At 45.0% G+C, this 18,664-nt stretch overlaps 1 long non-coding RNA gene across 2 annotated transcripts in view; it reads right to left on the bottom strand.

The window, feature by feature from the left end:
• The window catches only part of LOC125301102, a 40,646-nt gene that overhangs the window by 10,616 nt on the left and 11,366 nt on the right, over positions 1-18,664 (bottom strand). For both annotated transcript variants that reach the window (XR_007194674.1, XR_007194673.1), the window contains exons 2-3: positions 13,096-13,159; positions 532-1,878 (exon numbers count right to left, since the gene is read on the bottom strand). This is a non-coding gene — a long non-coding RNA (uncharacterized LOC125301102). The remainder of the gene's footprint in view (positions 1-531; positions 1,879-13,095; positions 13,160-18,664) is intronic.

Genomic DNA, 18,664 nt, shown 5'->3' with positions numbered 1-18,664 from the left:
CAGAGCGACATGCATGCTCTCTGCTTCCGCTCGCAGATGATGAGCCGTGGGCATTGTACGCGCGACGTCAGCCTCCTTGTGCTCCTCGGGGTGGACACGAGAGGAGGGGAACGAACGCCAAGCTTATGCAAATGCAATTATCCACCATTTGCATATCCTTGATGATGAGGCAGATGGCGGACGTTAAAAAGCGGGCGCCATCTTGGGAAACGAGACAGCTGGCAGGCAGCGGCAGCCATTTTGTTAGCGACGCTGCCCGCTGTACACACAGCATGGCACTGGCATCGGTGCCGTACTGCACGCCAGTTTGGCACGATGCTGTACCTCTTTAGAGCACAGACAGCTGGCAAAATGATAATGAGATCATAGCTAATGTCATTAGGTGATGGGAATGTCAGTCAAACAACAAGCAGAAGCAGAAGTCAACTGACAGAATTTAACCAGGGCACTATGTGAGATGTGTTCCTGTTCTTATTCAATCTATCTTTGGAAATGGAACTTGGTACAACTGCAGAGGCGAGTGCCACTTACCATATTGGATGATGGCCATTGTGTTGGTTCGGAGTGTCCCTGTTCGGTCCACCTCTGCAGTCTCCTGCAGTTCTGGCACAGACATTCGGAGACGCTGTACCCTCACTGGTTTAGCAAAGAACTTTTGTATCTCTTTTTAGAAGCAGTGCACATGGCAGTCTTTCAGTCAGTTTCAAAAAAAGTCTCCTCCTTTTTCACTTGGTGCCTTGGTGATCCATCATAAAAAAGGTTCGTGAAAATATCCAGCAGATCATGACACAAAAACATCAGTAAGTCCATTAGTGCTTCTTTGCTGAAAAATATAATAATGGTCTGGTAGTTGTCTTCCACAGATATTTTGAGACATAAAAATTAGGTCAGACACCAACAGAAGTGCGGCTAAATGTTCTCAGGATAAGATGGAATAGGAAATGTTTAAAAAAATTTAGATTGTTTTTTAATGACTATCCAGGCTGGTCTGCTAGGCACCGCTCTGCGCATATTGGGAAAGAGGAAGAAAAAAAATATCAGTCTTTTGACGCAATCTTAATGGGACCTCCACTGAACGCTCATTCAAACAGTTGTGGGAAATGGTGGATGCTCACAGTGGAAATAAATGAAAAAAAAAAAAAAAAAAGACCTTTGACATTCTTTTTCTATTCCTTCTCTGGCAGACAAAGTTTTATCAAGTGGTGTTGGGCCAGTAAAGTCCCTCCGGCAGAACCACACACAAACTTGCTCTCTCTCACACACACACATACCTCCCCACACACACACACACACACACACACACACACACACACACACACACACACACACACACACAGTGTGAGTGAGGGGAGTTGAAGAGGGAGACCATCAGACACCAGCCCCTGCCTGATGTGCACAGACTGGGAGCAGGCCAGGAGAGAAAGGAGGAGGAGGAGAGCGCGGTGCGGCTCGGCTTGGCGAGCTGGTGGGGGTCCCAGGGCTCCATGGCCGTGGGCTGTGCTGGGTGACCCCTGGCAGCCTCTCTCCTCCGTATTGATTTCCTGGCACTCCGCGCTCCTCGCTGCGGCTGCTGCTGCCGTGGCGCGGGCTTCGCCGGCGGGGAGAGCCAGCCCACCTCCTCCCGCCTCCTCCGCGGCTCCCCGGGCCGGCCGGCGCCCCAGCCGGAGAGAGAGAGAGACCCCGCAGATGCAGCGCAGGAGCCCACAGGAGGAGTGGAGGGGAGAGAGGGTGAGAGAGACAGAGAGAGAGAGAGAGAGAGAGAGAGAGCCCATGGCGATGAACAGCTGTGTTCACCTGCTCTGAGTTCACTCCTGCAACCATGTCTCATCCTCCTGCAGAGCAGCTCCCACTCGTCCACCTCCTCTTCTCCTCCTCCCCCTGCACAAAGAGAGAGAGAGAGAGAGAGAGAGAGAGAGAGAGAGAGAGAGAGAGAGAGAGAGAAAACAAGTTCAGTTTCACTTCCAGCATTTTGCCCATTCGAAGTGTCAGTCCATGCCTTTGATCATGGAGCTGTGGAAGGTGAGTGTTTTGGCATCCTCTCCCTGTTTGTAATGTGAACTTCATAACCTCAAAATAAAAACAGCTGAAACGGGAGATTTTTTGAGTTAAGTGTGTCAGGCTTTCACAAACTCGCTGCCAAGTACACTTACGGCCATTATCGTGATGGTTCCCATATAGGCAGCCGTGACAGTATCTCGGCCCATTATAGGACCAGCACAGCACAGACTGCCAGAATTCATTAAAATGGTTCCCATCCCAGTTTACCATTACCTGAATATCGCAGAAAGATGCAATTTACGGGCAATGTGTTGAAATGCACTAGTTTCCCATCATAGATTTTGTTTAGAGTTGTTTAGGGAAATATTTATATATATCTTCATCAGTTCCACCACACCTCAGAAGACACAAACAATGGGGAACTTTACTTGAATTAAAAAAAATCTCTAACTCCAAAGCTTTTATTTTGCCTGAAATTATTCAAATGATTTCAGCAACCCCTCTTATTATGTTAATGATCAAGAAGGCCATTTCTTTATAGACTCTGGGGCCCATTGTGTCCACAAAGTGTGAAAGAACTTGGCCAGTCCACCCCCTCTCCCTGCAAAGCAATGCTGAAGGCCCCAAACTCCCTCACCTGCCAAGGAAAGTAAAAAATAAGGAAGGAAGTAACCTAGCGAGAGAGAAAAAAAAAGTCCAATGGCTGCCAGCAAACTGAAGATAGAGAGGTAAAAGTTGAGGAAGTTTGGAGTAGACGACAAATCACGTGTAGGAATGGCAGTGGCGGCAGAAGGGGGGGCACTATTGATGGCAGTGACGGGGAAAGAGAGGCTGGAGAGGAGTTAGGATGGGGGCGATTGGGGAGGGAACCAAGGGACGAGGTGCACGTCTCAGACACAATAATACTATTCATTGGGCTCAGACATGGGTGTTAACTCCCCTCTGACAGGACACAATGGGGCTCCCTGGCATTCAGACAGCCCTGGCGATATTGTTAGTTCAGGACAGCACTCTCTCTGCCGCGGGATAAAGCGCCAGCATTGTGTGGCGGACGCTAGGATGGATGGAGGGAGGCTTGAGAGGTGAAAGGCAAAAGAAAGAGAGAACAGTGCGTTTGTCTATCTGTCAGCGCTGAAGGAGAGGGCAGAGGCGACGGGGGAAGTTGGGCTGGGGGGTTGCCCCCATGGCATTGGACTTGTGAGAAGCAAAAAAACAGACACACACACACACAGACACACACACACACAGACACACACACACACACACAGACACACACACACACAGACACACACACACACAGACACACACACACACAGACACACACACACACAGACACACACACACACACAGACACACACACACACAGACACACACACACACAGACACACACACACACACAGACACACACACACACAGACACACACACACACAGACACACACACACACAGACACACACACACACACAGACACACACACACACACAGACACACACACACACACACACAGACACACACACACACAGACACACACACACACAGACACACACACACACACAGACACACACACACACAGACACACACACACACAGACACACACACACACAGACACACACACACACAGACACACACACACACACACACACACAGACACACACACACACACAGACACACACACACACACAGACACACACACACACACACAGACACACACACACACAGACACACACACACACAGACACACACACACACAGACACACACACACACAGACACACACACACACAGACACACACACACACAGACACACACACACACACAGACACACACACACACACACACACACAGACACACACACACACACACAGACACACACACACACACACAGACACACACACACACAGACACACACACACACAGACACACACACACACAGACACACACACACACAGACACACACACACACAGACACACACACACACACAGACACACACACACACAGACACACACACACACAGACACACACACACACAGACACACACACACACACAGACACACACACACACAGACACACACACACACAGACACACACACACACAGACACACACACACACACAGACACACACACACACACACACAGACACACACACACACAGACACACACACACACAGACACACACACACACACAGACACACACACACACACACGCAGACACACACACAACACAGAGTAGAAGAGGAGAGCGGGGGGGGTTGGGGTGTTATTGCTTGCCGCAGATGCCGCGTGATTTGAGATGTGGTGGAGCTGACGTCTAACTACCGCGAGACAAACCTCTCTCTTGCTCTAGAACCCCATCTCTCCCCCCTAGTCCACACTGAGAAAGAGAGAGCGAAAGAGAGAGAGAGAGAGGGAGAGATAAAGAAAGAGAGAGAGAGGGAAAGAGAGAGCGCAAAGCTAAGCGAGGGGAAAGGAGGCGATGGGAGACAAGGGGAGGGGAGAGGAGCAGACCTGAGCAGAACAGGGCACATGGGCTGGAAACAGGAGCAGGAGATGGGCACAGCAATGCAAAATAAAGAGGTTAGGAGGACAAGATTTCTCTTTAAAGCAGAGCGGAGGGTACAATGTGTGTTTCTCTCTCTGTCTGGCACAACTATTTGCATCCAATTCAGAGGAAAATAGAGGAAGAACAATGGCAGAGGAAGAATAGGCAGGGACAATGGACGCTGTTTTATACATAGCGAATACAAAAAATAGCGCTTTGTCATTTAATCATTTCAAGCATGTGTTTTCACAACCAACTCCTTTGGCCATTACCATGATCATACGAATGCGTTTTAGAAGCCTGAACAATACCTACCCGACCCTCAACTCTACACCAAGAAAATAACTAAAGGCCTGGGCAGGATGTTAGCATTTCAATACACCATGACCCAGATAAAAAATACACAACTATTCCCCAGATCATAGAATTAGACTAGTTTAAAATCATGATGTAATCTGATGTAACGCGGATACACCGATAAATTATTCACATTTTACATAGCAGTAAATAGGCCACACAGTTAGAAAAACATAAACATCTGCACAACTCGATGATATTCAAAATGACCACTCCTGATGCTCTAGGCTTTAAAGTAAGGGTGCACTGCATATGATGACTTCTACATGGTTGTGGTAATATAGAAGAGTGAACATGCAGGAAGGTATTGTTTACAGTTGAAATAGTAACAACACGTAGAACTCACAAGCACATTCTGGTCCCAATTACACAGCCATGCATGCACACATGTACACACACGTGTGCGCGCGTACACACACACATACACACAGATACACAGACACACACACACACACAGACACACACACACACAGACACACACACACAGTTGCACAATATCTGCCTCTTCCCCACAATACACTCGGCTTTTACAAAGAGTACTTTGTTTGCTTCCCCTCTGGTTAACTCTGACCATTAGTTCCCATGGCAACGCTGCTTCCTCTTCCCTGAGTGACTGATGCCAGCGCGGTGCAGGTGCAGCCAGAGCCAGAGCCAAAGAGGACGCCGACAGGAATCCAGGCTTCACCTCCACTGGGCTGGTGTCAGCGAGCAGGAAGCCCTCTCAGACGAGAAGCAACACCTCTCTTCTCTTCTCTCTGTGCTCATCTCTCTTCACATCTTTTTATTAATCCCTTATTGCTTTTGTTGTTTGGCCTCACAAAATCTTCGATTGTATGAATAAAATACATTTACATTGCTGGAAAGTGAGGCTTACATGAATTTAGTTTGTATAGTCTTTGTGTTGGCATTTTTAATTATTCTAATAAAATAATTCTAAAAAAGCACATTACAAATAAGTAATAAGGAATTATCACTCAATATCAATTATTGTAGCAATATTTAATTCAATTCATCTCTCATTTTAGATTTGATTAAATCCTACATCAGACAGAATGCACATTAAAGGTTACCCAGCATAGCCAAGGTGTCAAAGCATAAGCAGGGTACACCATTAACAGCTGCGTTATGCTTTGCTGCCCTGCACATGGCGATGTTTGCTGTACTCCAGAATGTGTGATAACGATCAGACAGCCCCGGCGCTGGCCTGGACTGCCCGTCACGGGGGAGCTGTCTCAGTCTCGCTCGCTCTATCAGTCCGTCTCCAGGGCCATCTCTGCGGGCATCTCACCAAGAACACTCTCTCCAGCGAGCACCACCACCACCACCACCACCACCACGGCAGAATAGCCAGAAATGCCAGCTCTCTGATCAGTGCATATCTGGCTGCCGTGGCGGTCACAGCGTTGCAAGCAGGCCTTGGCTCTCGCCTCCCCTCATTGGGAGGCTAATGTGTAGCCGGGAGCCACCGGCGTTGGGCCCATTGTCCAGACTGAGGGGATTACCCTGGCAGGAGAGGGCAGACAATGTGCCCCTCCTGAGAAGGGAGGAGCACGGAGCGCGGCCACAAACGAGAGGGGAGGTTATCTCCTCACTGGCTCAATTACACTTAACAAACAAGAGTTGGGCAAGGAGGGAGAGGGACTAATGACTGGAATGGAGGGAGAGTCACATGAGGGAGAGACAAAAGGAGACTTTATGGAGGACAAACGAGGGGTCACTGCAGGGGAAGTAAAATGAAGTAGTGAAAGCCGGAACTCAGGGAGCCTTGAAATATAATGTGTTAACATAAATGTGTGGAAATGTTGGCAAACACCTCTACCTGATGTCAAAAGTCTGAAGTCACTCCACATGGTGAGATATCTTTATTTTCGGGAGGTAGGGTGAGGGGGTAGGATGGGGTGGGGATTCGACACTACAGGTAGGCACCGACTTGCAACAGATCGGCAGCACTTAAAACCAGGGATTTGGCAGCTCCGTTGATTGAACATGCCAAATCCCATTTGTGAGGGGGGTGGTGTATGTGTGTGCATTTGTGTGCGTGTGCGTGTGTGTGTGTGTGTATCGACATGCTGTAACCTTGCGCCTCTGTGGAAGGAGACGTCAGATGCACAATGCTAGCGGGCAGAGCACGCAGGCGGGCAAGCAAGCAGACCCCCCAACCTCCTTTCTGGGCTGCAAAGGGAAACCCCCCACCCCCCCCCCCCCCCCACCACCACCACCACCACCATCACCGCGAGCCCCTAGCCTATACAAGCCGATCCCCCAGTGCCACGCTGCCAGACTCGCACAAGAGCTCCGCCGCTCTCCAACCGTTATTGATCCTGAGAGGGAGTGGACCGGAGGGCCGTCGTTCCAGCTCTCCAGCATCGCCTCTCTCTCTCTCTCTCACTCTCACTCTCACTCGCTCGCTCTCTCGCTCTCACTCGCTCTAACTCGCTCTAACTCGCTCCCTCTCTGTCTCTAATGTTCTCCATCTTCAACTTCTCTCCTCCTCTTCCTTCCCCCCACTCCATTTATCAAGGTTAAAGAACTCTTAGAAAAAAAGGCGGAAGAAGAGAGGAGGGGGGTCACTGGAATGCTATCTGACTTCATGGGAAAGAAAGGCCCTCCAGGCACTACAGTGAAAAAGGATTTTTTTTTTTACTCTCCATGTATAATCAGCCACCCACTCAAATGAGCAAAGATCATCTCTCTGTATGAAAGACCCTGTGAAATATCACAGGAGTAGTGATGATGAAACCGACCCTTTATTTTACACAACCTGACTATAGTATTGTCCGAGAACGTAAAAATAATTCTGAAAAGGACTGTGCTCAAGCCATAGAGAACTACAATTCACAATGTTCTCTTTCCAAACGGCCATATAATTCAAACTAATTAACCAATTAAACACAGGACACTGCAGAGTTGCAGGGACTGGCATAGAATACAACATGATACATCTGACCAGTCCTCGCTGCTTCACTCTCAACAAAGGCAATGCATTCCAGGCAGGACGAAAATAGACTCCTGCCACACGCCAAACTAACAGGCCATACGTTTCCCAGTCTCTGTGCTCAATTATTGCCACAATGCATCTTCTTGTCGGGCTAATTAAGTGAGTCTCTCCTTTGTCTCCTGCCTCTCCAGCAAGGCTGAAGCCGCACAGAGGGGAGAGGAGGGTCCGGCACTTTGGGGATGGGGGGGGGGGGGGGGGGGGGGTTGGCCCTGCCACTTGTTTACAGAGGGAATGGGCTTGTTGCTTTTCATGGGAAACGTGCCATGAAAAGACTGTAAACAGGACAAGAGAGAGAGAGAGAGAGAGAGAGAGAGAGTGAGGGTATACCCAGTAGAAAATGTGGCCCACTGTTTAGAGGATGGTACACTGACCTGAGGTTCTCAAAGCTGATTTCCTCCTCTATTTATCTGAGAGGGTCTGAGAGGGCTAACAGAAAGGCCCATACTGATGATATATATATATATTATAGATTATGTATTTTTAGATAACATAAAATAAATTATGTCAGTAGGAATTTAAATACACAATCCACTTAAATTATATCTGTAGTAGAAAATGTGAATGATCGCAATAATATAAGTGAGAATTCACCAGTTATCTTCTATAATTCGCCGATAATTTGTATATTCTGGGTATATATCACACACATTCTGATCATTTTCCCTTATTGTTGTGCAACTCCTTCAGGATTGCTCTCTATTTCTTTGAACCTTGAAAACAACACTTGTCTATAGTATCATCAGCACATTAAACCCTGCGGTCTCATTTTAATTCCTCTCTTTCTCTGTGAGCTTCTGTGCGAGGGCTGCTCCGTCTTCTCCCCATCCATTGTCTAAAGTAGCTGTCTGTCTTTCACGCTTAGCCCCCAAAAGAAGCCTGTCTGGGTCTGCCACACTGCTCTTCTGGAGGAGACACATGTGTGTCTGGAGAATACCAACCCCCTCTGTCTACCCTACCAACCTCCTCACACACACACACACGCACACACACACACACACACACACACACACACACACACACACACACACACACACACACACACACAAATCCACCCCCTTCGCTCCACCAGCCCTCGGCTCCAGCCTCATCTCACAGTCAAGTTCCTGCCAAGGGCCTGACAGACAGGGTGACATCACAACCGACCACTTCAGCTCCGCGACCAACACAATACAGGGCATCTGGCTCTGCAGGGGATCAGCACGCAGCATTAGCATTTCCCAGGACTTACCACATGTTCAAGGTTATCATACGAATCAATAGGAGTTTTCCTTTTCTCAGTAAATATATCATTCACCATCAAAACTAGAGGGAGTGAATGTGGAAAAAAATCTGGAGATGATGCAAAAGCTTGTGTCCTGATGCAAGAGATCCGCTCAGTCTCAATGTCACCAATCATACATAGGCTTGCATTATACAAATTATTCAAATTCAATGGTCAATGTAACACACAATTGTAGTCTTTGCATACTTGTATAGTTTTGGTGCAATGTATGGAAAACATGCAAAAATATAAGGTGAAAAAATGACATGTACAAATGCGGGATGAGGGACACTTTTTTAATCAATTCTAAGCAGTAGGATTGTGAAAGTGAAACCAAATGTGTCTGCATTTTCATAATGGTTCTGAATAAAACTTTTCAATTTGTTGTTCGACATTGGTCTAGAACTAGACAATGGACACCATATTTAGGAGAATGTCAAGGTGAACCCTTCTCCATCTATGCCTGTATTTATTTGTGTGTGTGTGTGTGTGTGTGTGTGTGTGTGTGTGTGTGTGTATGCATGCATATGTGTGTGGAGAGGGGTGGAGGGTGTGTGAGCGTGCGTGTGTGTGTGTGTGTGTGTGTGTGTGTGTGTGTGTGTGTGCATACATAAAATTAATGAGCTGCGTGTATGCATTGTATGGGTACACAGGCCCAGTGTATATATTAGCAATGTGACTTGACCCTGGTGAGCTCGACCACTGTTTCGCGTCGTACTGGGCGTGGGAAAAAGGGGAGACCTCTTTTCACAGCTGCACTGGCCGTTGCATTGAACCAATGAAGGCCCGCCGCCCGGCCCCCCCTCCCTACCCCAATCCCATTCATTCAGCTGCCTGCTGCCTTTCAGAGGCTGCCCGGCCCTCTCCACCCCCACCGCCTCCCTCTGTCCTTCTCTCTCCCTCTCCCTCCTCCCCCCACTCTTCATAAATACACCTCCCCATTCAGCCTGCATGTTGCATGGCTATGCCAGAGGCCTCCACCACTTCTAGGAACCTGCCACTTATGCAAAAAATGGTCGTCCACCTCTAAAGCCACTACACATGTCAGCAGTGGACATATCCATCTACCTCTACAAAAGTACATGACTATTTTTTTTTTTCACCGTCGCTAACAGAAATCAGTTTCATCGGCGCTTTACCCCCCGATAAGAAAATCACTCAACACAACTGCTCCGATTTAATTTATGTTAACATACGCCACCGCTCCCCGCACACTCCTCCGCCCTGCCTCAGCCCATTCACCGAATTCATTTAAAGAGATTTATTCCCTATCAGACTGGATAATGCAGAGGGCATAATTTAAATCAACTTATAAGAAAAGCCGCACAGAGGCTGTTCATGCATACAGTTTCCACAAAGCTTAGGCGGCCCTTTGTGGGCAGCATACTCCCACAACAAGCCAGGAACCCTCCAACTGCCCAAAAAGAACATAAATTCACCAACGCAGCCAAATCACCTCCAAATATCTGCCTACATATCTGCTCAAGCCTACATGTTGGTATACAAAACAATATATAACCTACATGATTCATCACTTCTCCTCTACCACGTATGGAGGCAGCAATGGCGGGGTCGTGCTCTCTAGTGCACTGATGTATCTGCAAGGGCCTTATTCGGGGCCGAGTCTGGAGCGGCACTCTCCTCTGCCCAACGCGCCATGAAAGGCTTGTGAGAGAATGGAGCAGGGAATGAGGAAGGCGGAGAGCTGAAATCAGAGATAGTGTGGACAGGGACTGCAGCGCTGGAAATGAAGGGATTACCGTTTCCTCCCCACAGCTTATCCATAAACATGGAGAGCGCAGTGGAATCGCGCAAACGCCTGAAATCGCAAATCCATGGCATTCGCGTTTCACACTGATATATAGTTTCCCCCAATAGACATTCAAAGCACATGCAATCAGATGGACGAAAGCTCAGAAGCAGTGATTGCGGCGGTTATGTGTCATTATCTATCATTGTTGCATACATCACAGTCTTTACAATGATATGTTCATACGCTGTGAGGCAATCACATCTACCTACAGTACATCTGATATATCAGTTCTTTTAGAGCATGCTTCCATTGATCTATTTACTTTTTAAAAAAAAAAAGATATTGAACACGTATATGAGGCAGATGGCTCCATCGAGTTGCAGAGGGAGAAAAAAAATAGGAGCGAAAGGTTCAGAGGTGGTTCTATAGCATGGAATTGCCACAGGGTATTAAGTCTCCTCTGATCTTTGGTTTCAGACCCTATGATGCATCTCTTCCTTTGAGCAATACTAATATACAACCAGGCCGGTGTCTGTGAATAGGTGAAGGATGTTTTTATATTGATGTCTGGTGCAGTTCCTTTGTGAGCATGCATTTCTCCTTTTGACAGGAGATTTCTACTTACCCCTATGGCTCATGACCTGAGAGCATCTGGTATGTTAGGCCAGATTACAGCAAACAGCCAAAAGCAACATGGCACTAACGGGTCAGTCACATTATTATTATTTTTTGGATTCATTTGTCATCACTGTATTGTTAAACTAAATAGAAATACAAATATTGTTTTATCCTGCAAAGTATATTTCCAGTGCTGTTTGTGAAGGAGCTTAGCTATGGCAGAACCAAACCGCAGCCACCTTGAGGCATGCAAGGCGTGGGAGAGTGAATTGGCATTTTCTTATGTGCTCAAAAAGAAGGTGTTCAACAATGTGGGTGCATGTGCCCAAAGAATCACAGCAAAAGTTCACATAAGGCGATGAGAGAGGGAGGGGGTCCCCACCCCATCTCGCAATACCCACTAGAGTAACTGGGGAAAAAGGGGATAGAAAAAGTGCTATTGAACTCTCACTTGAGATTGTGCTGTTAAAGAAAGAGAGAGCGGAGTGGCCCTGGAGTGGGTCAGAGAAAGAGAGGTTTTAAGGGGACGAGAGGAGGGGGCAGGAGGGGTATTAGAGGGGTGAGGGACTGCGCCACCCTCACTGCTTTGCCACATGCGCACACACCTTTCAAAGAGCCCCTGCCAAAGTCCCCCAAAAATATGTTAAATAGATAACAGCTGCACAAAGGGTTTCAAAATGTACATCACACAAATGAATGCTTTTCACGTTATTTGCCAAAGCACACAAAAAAGTAGAAAGTACAGGGAAAATGTACATATTTAAAGATATTTCAGTTTTACAGACAATGGGATTCACAAGAATCTATGTAACAGCATAGAGCCACTGCCTGTATAAAAAGTTGAATTCCATTTCCTCTGAAATAAAAATTAATTCAGAAAAGAGGTTTATTACTGTCAAGTAGGATAGTAAGGGAGTAATTGACTCCAGTAATTTTAACACACTACTGGCTATTAAAAGCTAGTGCCATTTGGCTACAAACGTGCTTTACTACATAAAGCTACTATTATCCAATTTCATGAATCAGGGAGGTTAACATATTTCTTATGTTTCCTTGGTAAACAAAAGAGGATTTAGCTAAATCCATTCCGACCAAAATAGTCTCCACAAGGAAGCTGACAAATACCAATATACCAGACCCACATCTATAAGATACAGAATGAATATGCTACAATGAATGTTACACCTCGCAATTTTAGTTATTTTACTCCAATAACACATTCCCGGCAAGCTACAAGGTGAAAGCCTCAACAAAGATGTGTTCCTAGAACTCCTTTAATCTGCTTTTGATTGTATATGCAGCATTGACATTCGGGCCAAAACAGGCATTCTGCTCATCTAGGGCAAATACAACTACTCATTCATACATGAAAGTGTAATGCACCACGCGCCCCAAAAGTGACATGCATTTGCCACAAACAGTGTAGCCAAACCTCGTGAGTACCTTCATTCAATAAATATATCCTAAATGGTACCTGTTTATGCATGGTGCATAATAAACAAAATGTCTGAGTGTAGCACCATGTTAAAACAATCTTTACAAAAAATATCCAAATGGCATTTTGAGAGCTTACCAGTGGTTATGTCGTCTTCTTTTCATGAGGCTTATGATGGGAATATGGCATCATCAACTCAGGGCTGCATAGAAGACAGACAGTAGAGAGAGAGAGAGAGAGAGAGAGAGAGAGAGAGAAAGAAAGAGAGCAATCAATTTAACATGATAAGAAATATCTTCTGAGTTTTCGTTGTTTTAGCATCACAAAATCACAATAAACAAACTGTTGTTTAGGGCTAATAAAAAAAGGTACTTGAACTTGAAAAACTAGGCCTGTTTCTCAGGGTATAGAAAGTATTACAATGGACATCATAATTTGCATGTTACCCATCATCACATATCCACTAAAATAGATTATTCAAATTCATGAGACATCTGACAGAGTGGAAGTGAAACATCAACATGCTCAATTAAATCTATTCATGTAATAACACTCTGGACACGGCTCAGGAGTGCATACAGTCATGTGAGTTACATAACTCTTACTTCTCTGTATAACGTCTCTCTCTCTCTCTCTCTCACACACACACACACACACACACACCTAAAAGACTGTATTACACACACCTAAAATACTCTGTATCATGCATACAGGTTTAAGCCTACTACAAATCCCTAAAAGGCCGTTATTACGCAATTGTAGCCTATGTAAAAAAATAGCAAACAACGAAAATATTCAGATCAAGACCGGTGTTATTTTAATTAACTCAATGAATTACCCGATAAACCAGAGCGCGTCGACGTTTACGATTACAAAGTCCTAGGCCTACAGTAGCCTATCCTAAATAAATAATTTGACAAAATCGAAGTTAGCCCATCTTCCCGCCTTCAGGACGGAATTATCAGTCTCATGTAGGCTAAAAAAAACAGCATTTTGACCGAGTGGGTGAGCATGATAAATAGTTGATCTCTGATCGGTCCGGCAATGATTACTTTTAATTCAGCATGAAATAATGACGGAGTGATAGCAACACGACAGCGTGTTTGGAAGGCCTCGGGATATTCAGATTGTAAAGTAGACGGTTGAAGACTGTAAATATCTCACTTTGTGACTGGAACGGTTCATTTGAGGGAATCGCCAAAAAGTATGCCATCTTTTTATGGGAACAACCAATTCAATCCAAAGAACAAAACAGTCGCAGCCAATGCAGCTGTAAATACTTCATAGCCTATTCCACTGCTCACAAAAGCAACCCACGAGCTGCTGGAAAAATATCCAAATTGTAACGTGTGTAATAATTAGGCTAGGCCTATTTGACGACACAGGACCAGAGTAGGCCTAGGCCTACATTTTGAGGGCCACTCAAAAATGCTATGATGTGTCAACATTAGGCCTTGTTCACTGATCGGCTAAATTTAAGATTTTTTATGATCTATAGCTTTGCAGCTTAATTATATAGCCTATATCTTGAACCCCATTCTTCACATGTCAAGGTCTTATAATTGGAATTTTCATTTCCACACATTTTCTACACAAATTAATTATTTCAATAAATGGTTATTAATGTTGAAACATGGCATTACACTATTCTTTATAGTAAACTGCATTTCAGATTACACCTGTAGCCTGAGCAGTAGCCTTGGTAGTGAGTTTAGGACTGGGATATCAGCCTTTCCATTTCATTCCTTGGGTCAGGGGCTGTTGCTAAGCTACCACACTCAGAATTCATAAGTTCAGAGAGAGAAAGAGAGGTAGGAAAAGAGAGCAAGGATAGGAGCCAGAGAAAGAGTGATTGACATTTGCTTTTTGAAATAAATGATGAAAATAGCTGTCAATTAAAAGCCATAAATGTGGACTCAAAAGGTCTTACATTCCCAATCAGCACTTTAATGAGAAAACAAAATAATATGTTTGAGCACAAAGACTGTAAGCTAGCTAGTTATGGCAGGCCTAGGCTACTCAGAGTGAAGTTAGCCTCACTTACAAGGTCTTCATCTATACAAACCTTGTTTTTTTTCTACCAGGCTTGCACAACACAACAAAACTGTGCTGTGCTGCTGTTGTATTACGACACTCCTATCTTGCTGTGGAGGACACGGGTACAGTGCTCGTAGTGCACTGCCTGTTTTGTCTCTCAAGTCAGGCAGAATTAAATAATGTTAGGCTACTAACAAGACCACAAAAATATGGACAACTTGCAAAATCTTTTTCAATACCTCTGCCGAGCAGGAAGCAGAGAAGGCCTAAAAGAGCATTTATGGCCATGACCAATTACACACATTGGGTCTCCATTTCTTGTTGTTTGTCAATATAACATGCTGATTTTCTAAGGCAATGAATACAAGTGTAGACCAATATGTTCAGAGGAGGCTTCCACTGGTTGTGCAACTACAGCACATTACCTTGTGAATAATCTTGTATTTCAACCACATACGGAAGTAAATGCCTGGAAAGGAGGTTGTGCTGTCTTTGCTAAAAAGACAAAACTATTTTTTCACACAAATCTGGCCAACCAAGTTCAGGTCTACATGGGTAAAAGATCACTGATTGTGTATTCTGTGCATAGCATATTTAATAAACTAAGATGTAATGTCTTGGAAAGTAACAGTTTGAATTTCTTTTCTATAAACAAAATCACAGAAGTCATTACATTCTCTAGACTCTAGATGGATGATCACTAGGTTGGAGCACTCAACTTGAATCTTTTAACTTTCTGCTAAAATTATTTTTTTTTTTTTAATACAGAGAGTGTATGAGAGGGTAGACATATTGGTGTTGCTTTTGTTCTGCTTTCTGCTTCAGTTTTGTGTTATTATATTTTTATTCAGCAATACATCTTCTTATAAAATATGTTTACAAAAGGCTTATTTGTTATGTATCCACTGACTGAAGGTCTAGATCTATAGTGAAATGCAAAAGAATATTCTGTTTGCTGGGATTCAAATTATATTGCCAGTGGGTTAGACAATAACCATGGCTACATATGCCAGGTGCTGAGACAAGACTCCATCTGCTAAGTCCCTCTCCCCAGACCAGACATGCACTAATGTGAGAAAATGTCTGGTCTGGGCCCAGACAGACCGCTGATTGCATTTCAATCACAGGATCATGTTTGCATTGTTCATTTGTAACTATGGCGGCACACAGTACATGAAATATTGTAATCTGTCATGGCTTTGAGACGTCCACTTTATGCATTATCATCATGTCGTCTGACACTTAGTTTAAGCTACTCAAATAATCATCAAACAAAGTCTGTGTTCTATTCTAATATGATATACTAAAGTGCAGAGGATGTGATGCTTCAAAGGAAAATAATAAATGACTACATAAACAAAGCAACTTCTGTAGAGCTTCTGAATATACAGTCTATTAGCCGACCATGTTAGACAATGGAGGTTTTAAAATCATTTGAGAACTCACATTAAAGTGCTAATTCATAGGGTCAGCTCAGAAATGTAGTATATTCCACCTGGATATCTGTAAGTAGATTCATAGCGGTAATACAACGACATGCCCTCTGTGCTGAGCTTGCTCGTATCTCTTCTTGAACATGGTTTAAATTTCTCTGCTTTGCAAAGTCCTAACTGTGTAAGTGCTGCAGCATGCGAACACAGGCTGCAGTATGCACTCAGTATATTATCAAATCCACACAAGCATCCCCCACCGATTACATCTAAAGCAAAACCTATGGAGGAGGGGAGGGCAAAAATGGCCTAGGGCCTCTCAGATCCACAGGCCTTGGGCTACATTTGGTTGGACTGTGCTGTCTGACAAGGCAGGCATCATGCAAGTGGGCCCAAATCATTTATAAATATTCCATCAAAAACAATCAGACCAAGAGAAAAACAGGACACCTATGGCCAGACCAGAGCTCTGGTCCTTTACTTTGAAGGTGAGCGAACCCCACCAGGTCCGTACAGCTCATGCAGGACACCTATGGGCAGACCAGAGCTCTGGTCCTTTAAAGGTTTGAAGGTGAGCGAACCCCACCAGGTCCGTACAGCTCATGCAGGACACCTATGGCCAGACCAGAGCTCTGGTCCTTTAAAGGTTTGAAGGTGAGCGAACCCCACCAGGTCCGTACAGCTCATGCAGGACACCTATGGCCAGACCAGAGCTCTGGTCCTTTAAAGGTTTGAAGGTGAGCGAACCCCACCAGGTCCGTACAGCTCATGCAGCATGACAAACTTGACCTGTGTAACGGTGGAGATGCTCCAGTATCTGTCCAGTTCTACACTCAGGGTTTGTGCAGCATGGCAAGGCAGCTGTTTTTAAGATTGTCATGGCGGTGTGCATCACATAAGCAGAGGGACACACATGCAGACAACACATACAACACCATATATTAATCACAAGTTGATAAACCATATCAAAACTAAAACATTTCCGATAATACCAAAGGTGTGTTAAGTTGTAATGAGCTGTCAAAATAACATTTCCTTCACTAACTACTTCCGTAAAACTAATATGAAACTTAATCCAATCACTAACATACCACTGACACAGAAGAGCATATGTTGCAACATCCACAGAGGGGAGACTGCAACTAAATGTTTTTAGTGAAAGGACTGCACAAAATATGTTATTTGGGCAACTCGTATCTTCTGCAGATGAGATTTAACACACTATCACAAGTCATCAAAATAACATCAACTTCTGAGCCAGAACAACTGATTTGTGCCACCCAAAACTAATAATCTTCTAGTCAAATAAAGCAGCAAATATCAGAACCAATGTTAATCAACAAAAAACACATAGGAGGGCCTACTTTTGAAAAAAATGGGAGTGCTAGTGGACACCACTATGTGACCTATTTTACCATTAATAGGCTATAGCCAGAAAGGTAAAGACTAATAAAATACTGACGTGGCAACACACTGTATAGCTGCAGCTTTGACAAACACATGGTTTGATTGTTCTGTTCTATATTGCATGATAGGGCACGAATTAAGAGCTACTGCTCAGTGGAACACGTGACCCATACGGACGAGCCAATAGGTAGAAACACTTGTTTTAACCAGCTCCTTGCCTCCCACTCATACATCAAGAACAACCTCGTTAATCTACGTTAATTACACAGAATTTGCATCTCCAGTCCTCATCTGATCTACATAATGTCTTGGCATCTGTATCTCCAAGTATCCCTCTATGGTCTGTATCGCGTATCCCCACATCTGCGTTTGAATGGAAGCTGCCTCGGTTATGAGCGGTGCGATTTTGAGCTCTGGTTATCCACATACGCATTCTCAAAGCCATCAGTATCTTAACATCAGTTTTACAACACATATCCTATTCGAACCTTATCGACTACCGGAATCTCGGCACGTCGGTATTTCCAGCGGACCCCGGCAGCTCACTGTTCCCGGCGCTCCTTTACCTTTCCTTCGTGTGTCCCCCTGTCCGAGGCTCTCTGTTTTCCATTGGCGGTCTCCGAAGTCTTGAGAATTAGTTTATACATTCGGTTCTCTAGCTTTATGATATCACATAAACTCATACAGCTAGATAACCAAAGAGAAAAACTAACCCACGTCTCTTAAAGGGACCGCCGCTTGCGAGATGCAGCTTCTGTTGTGGTCACATGGAGCCATAGCGTTCGCTTGTGTGCAGCTCCGGCTGCTCGCCTCTCTCACACACTCTCTCTCTC

The sequence above is a fragment of the Alosa alosa genome, chromosome 9 (genome assembly GCF_017589495.1).
Source record: "Alosa alosa isolate M-15738 ecotype Scorff River chromosome 9, AALO_Geno_1.1, whole genome shotgun sequence".
NCBI classification, from domain to species: domain Eukaryota; kingdom Metazoa; phylum Chordata; class Actinopteri; order Clupeiformes; family Clupeidae; genus Alosa; species Alosa alosa.
Note: the sequence above shows the minus strand (reverse complement) of the source record. Positions and strands in the feature narration are given on the sequence as shown.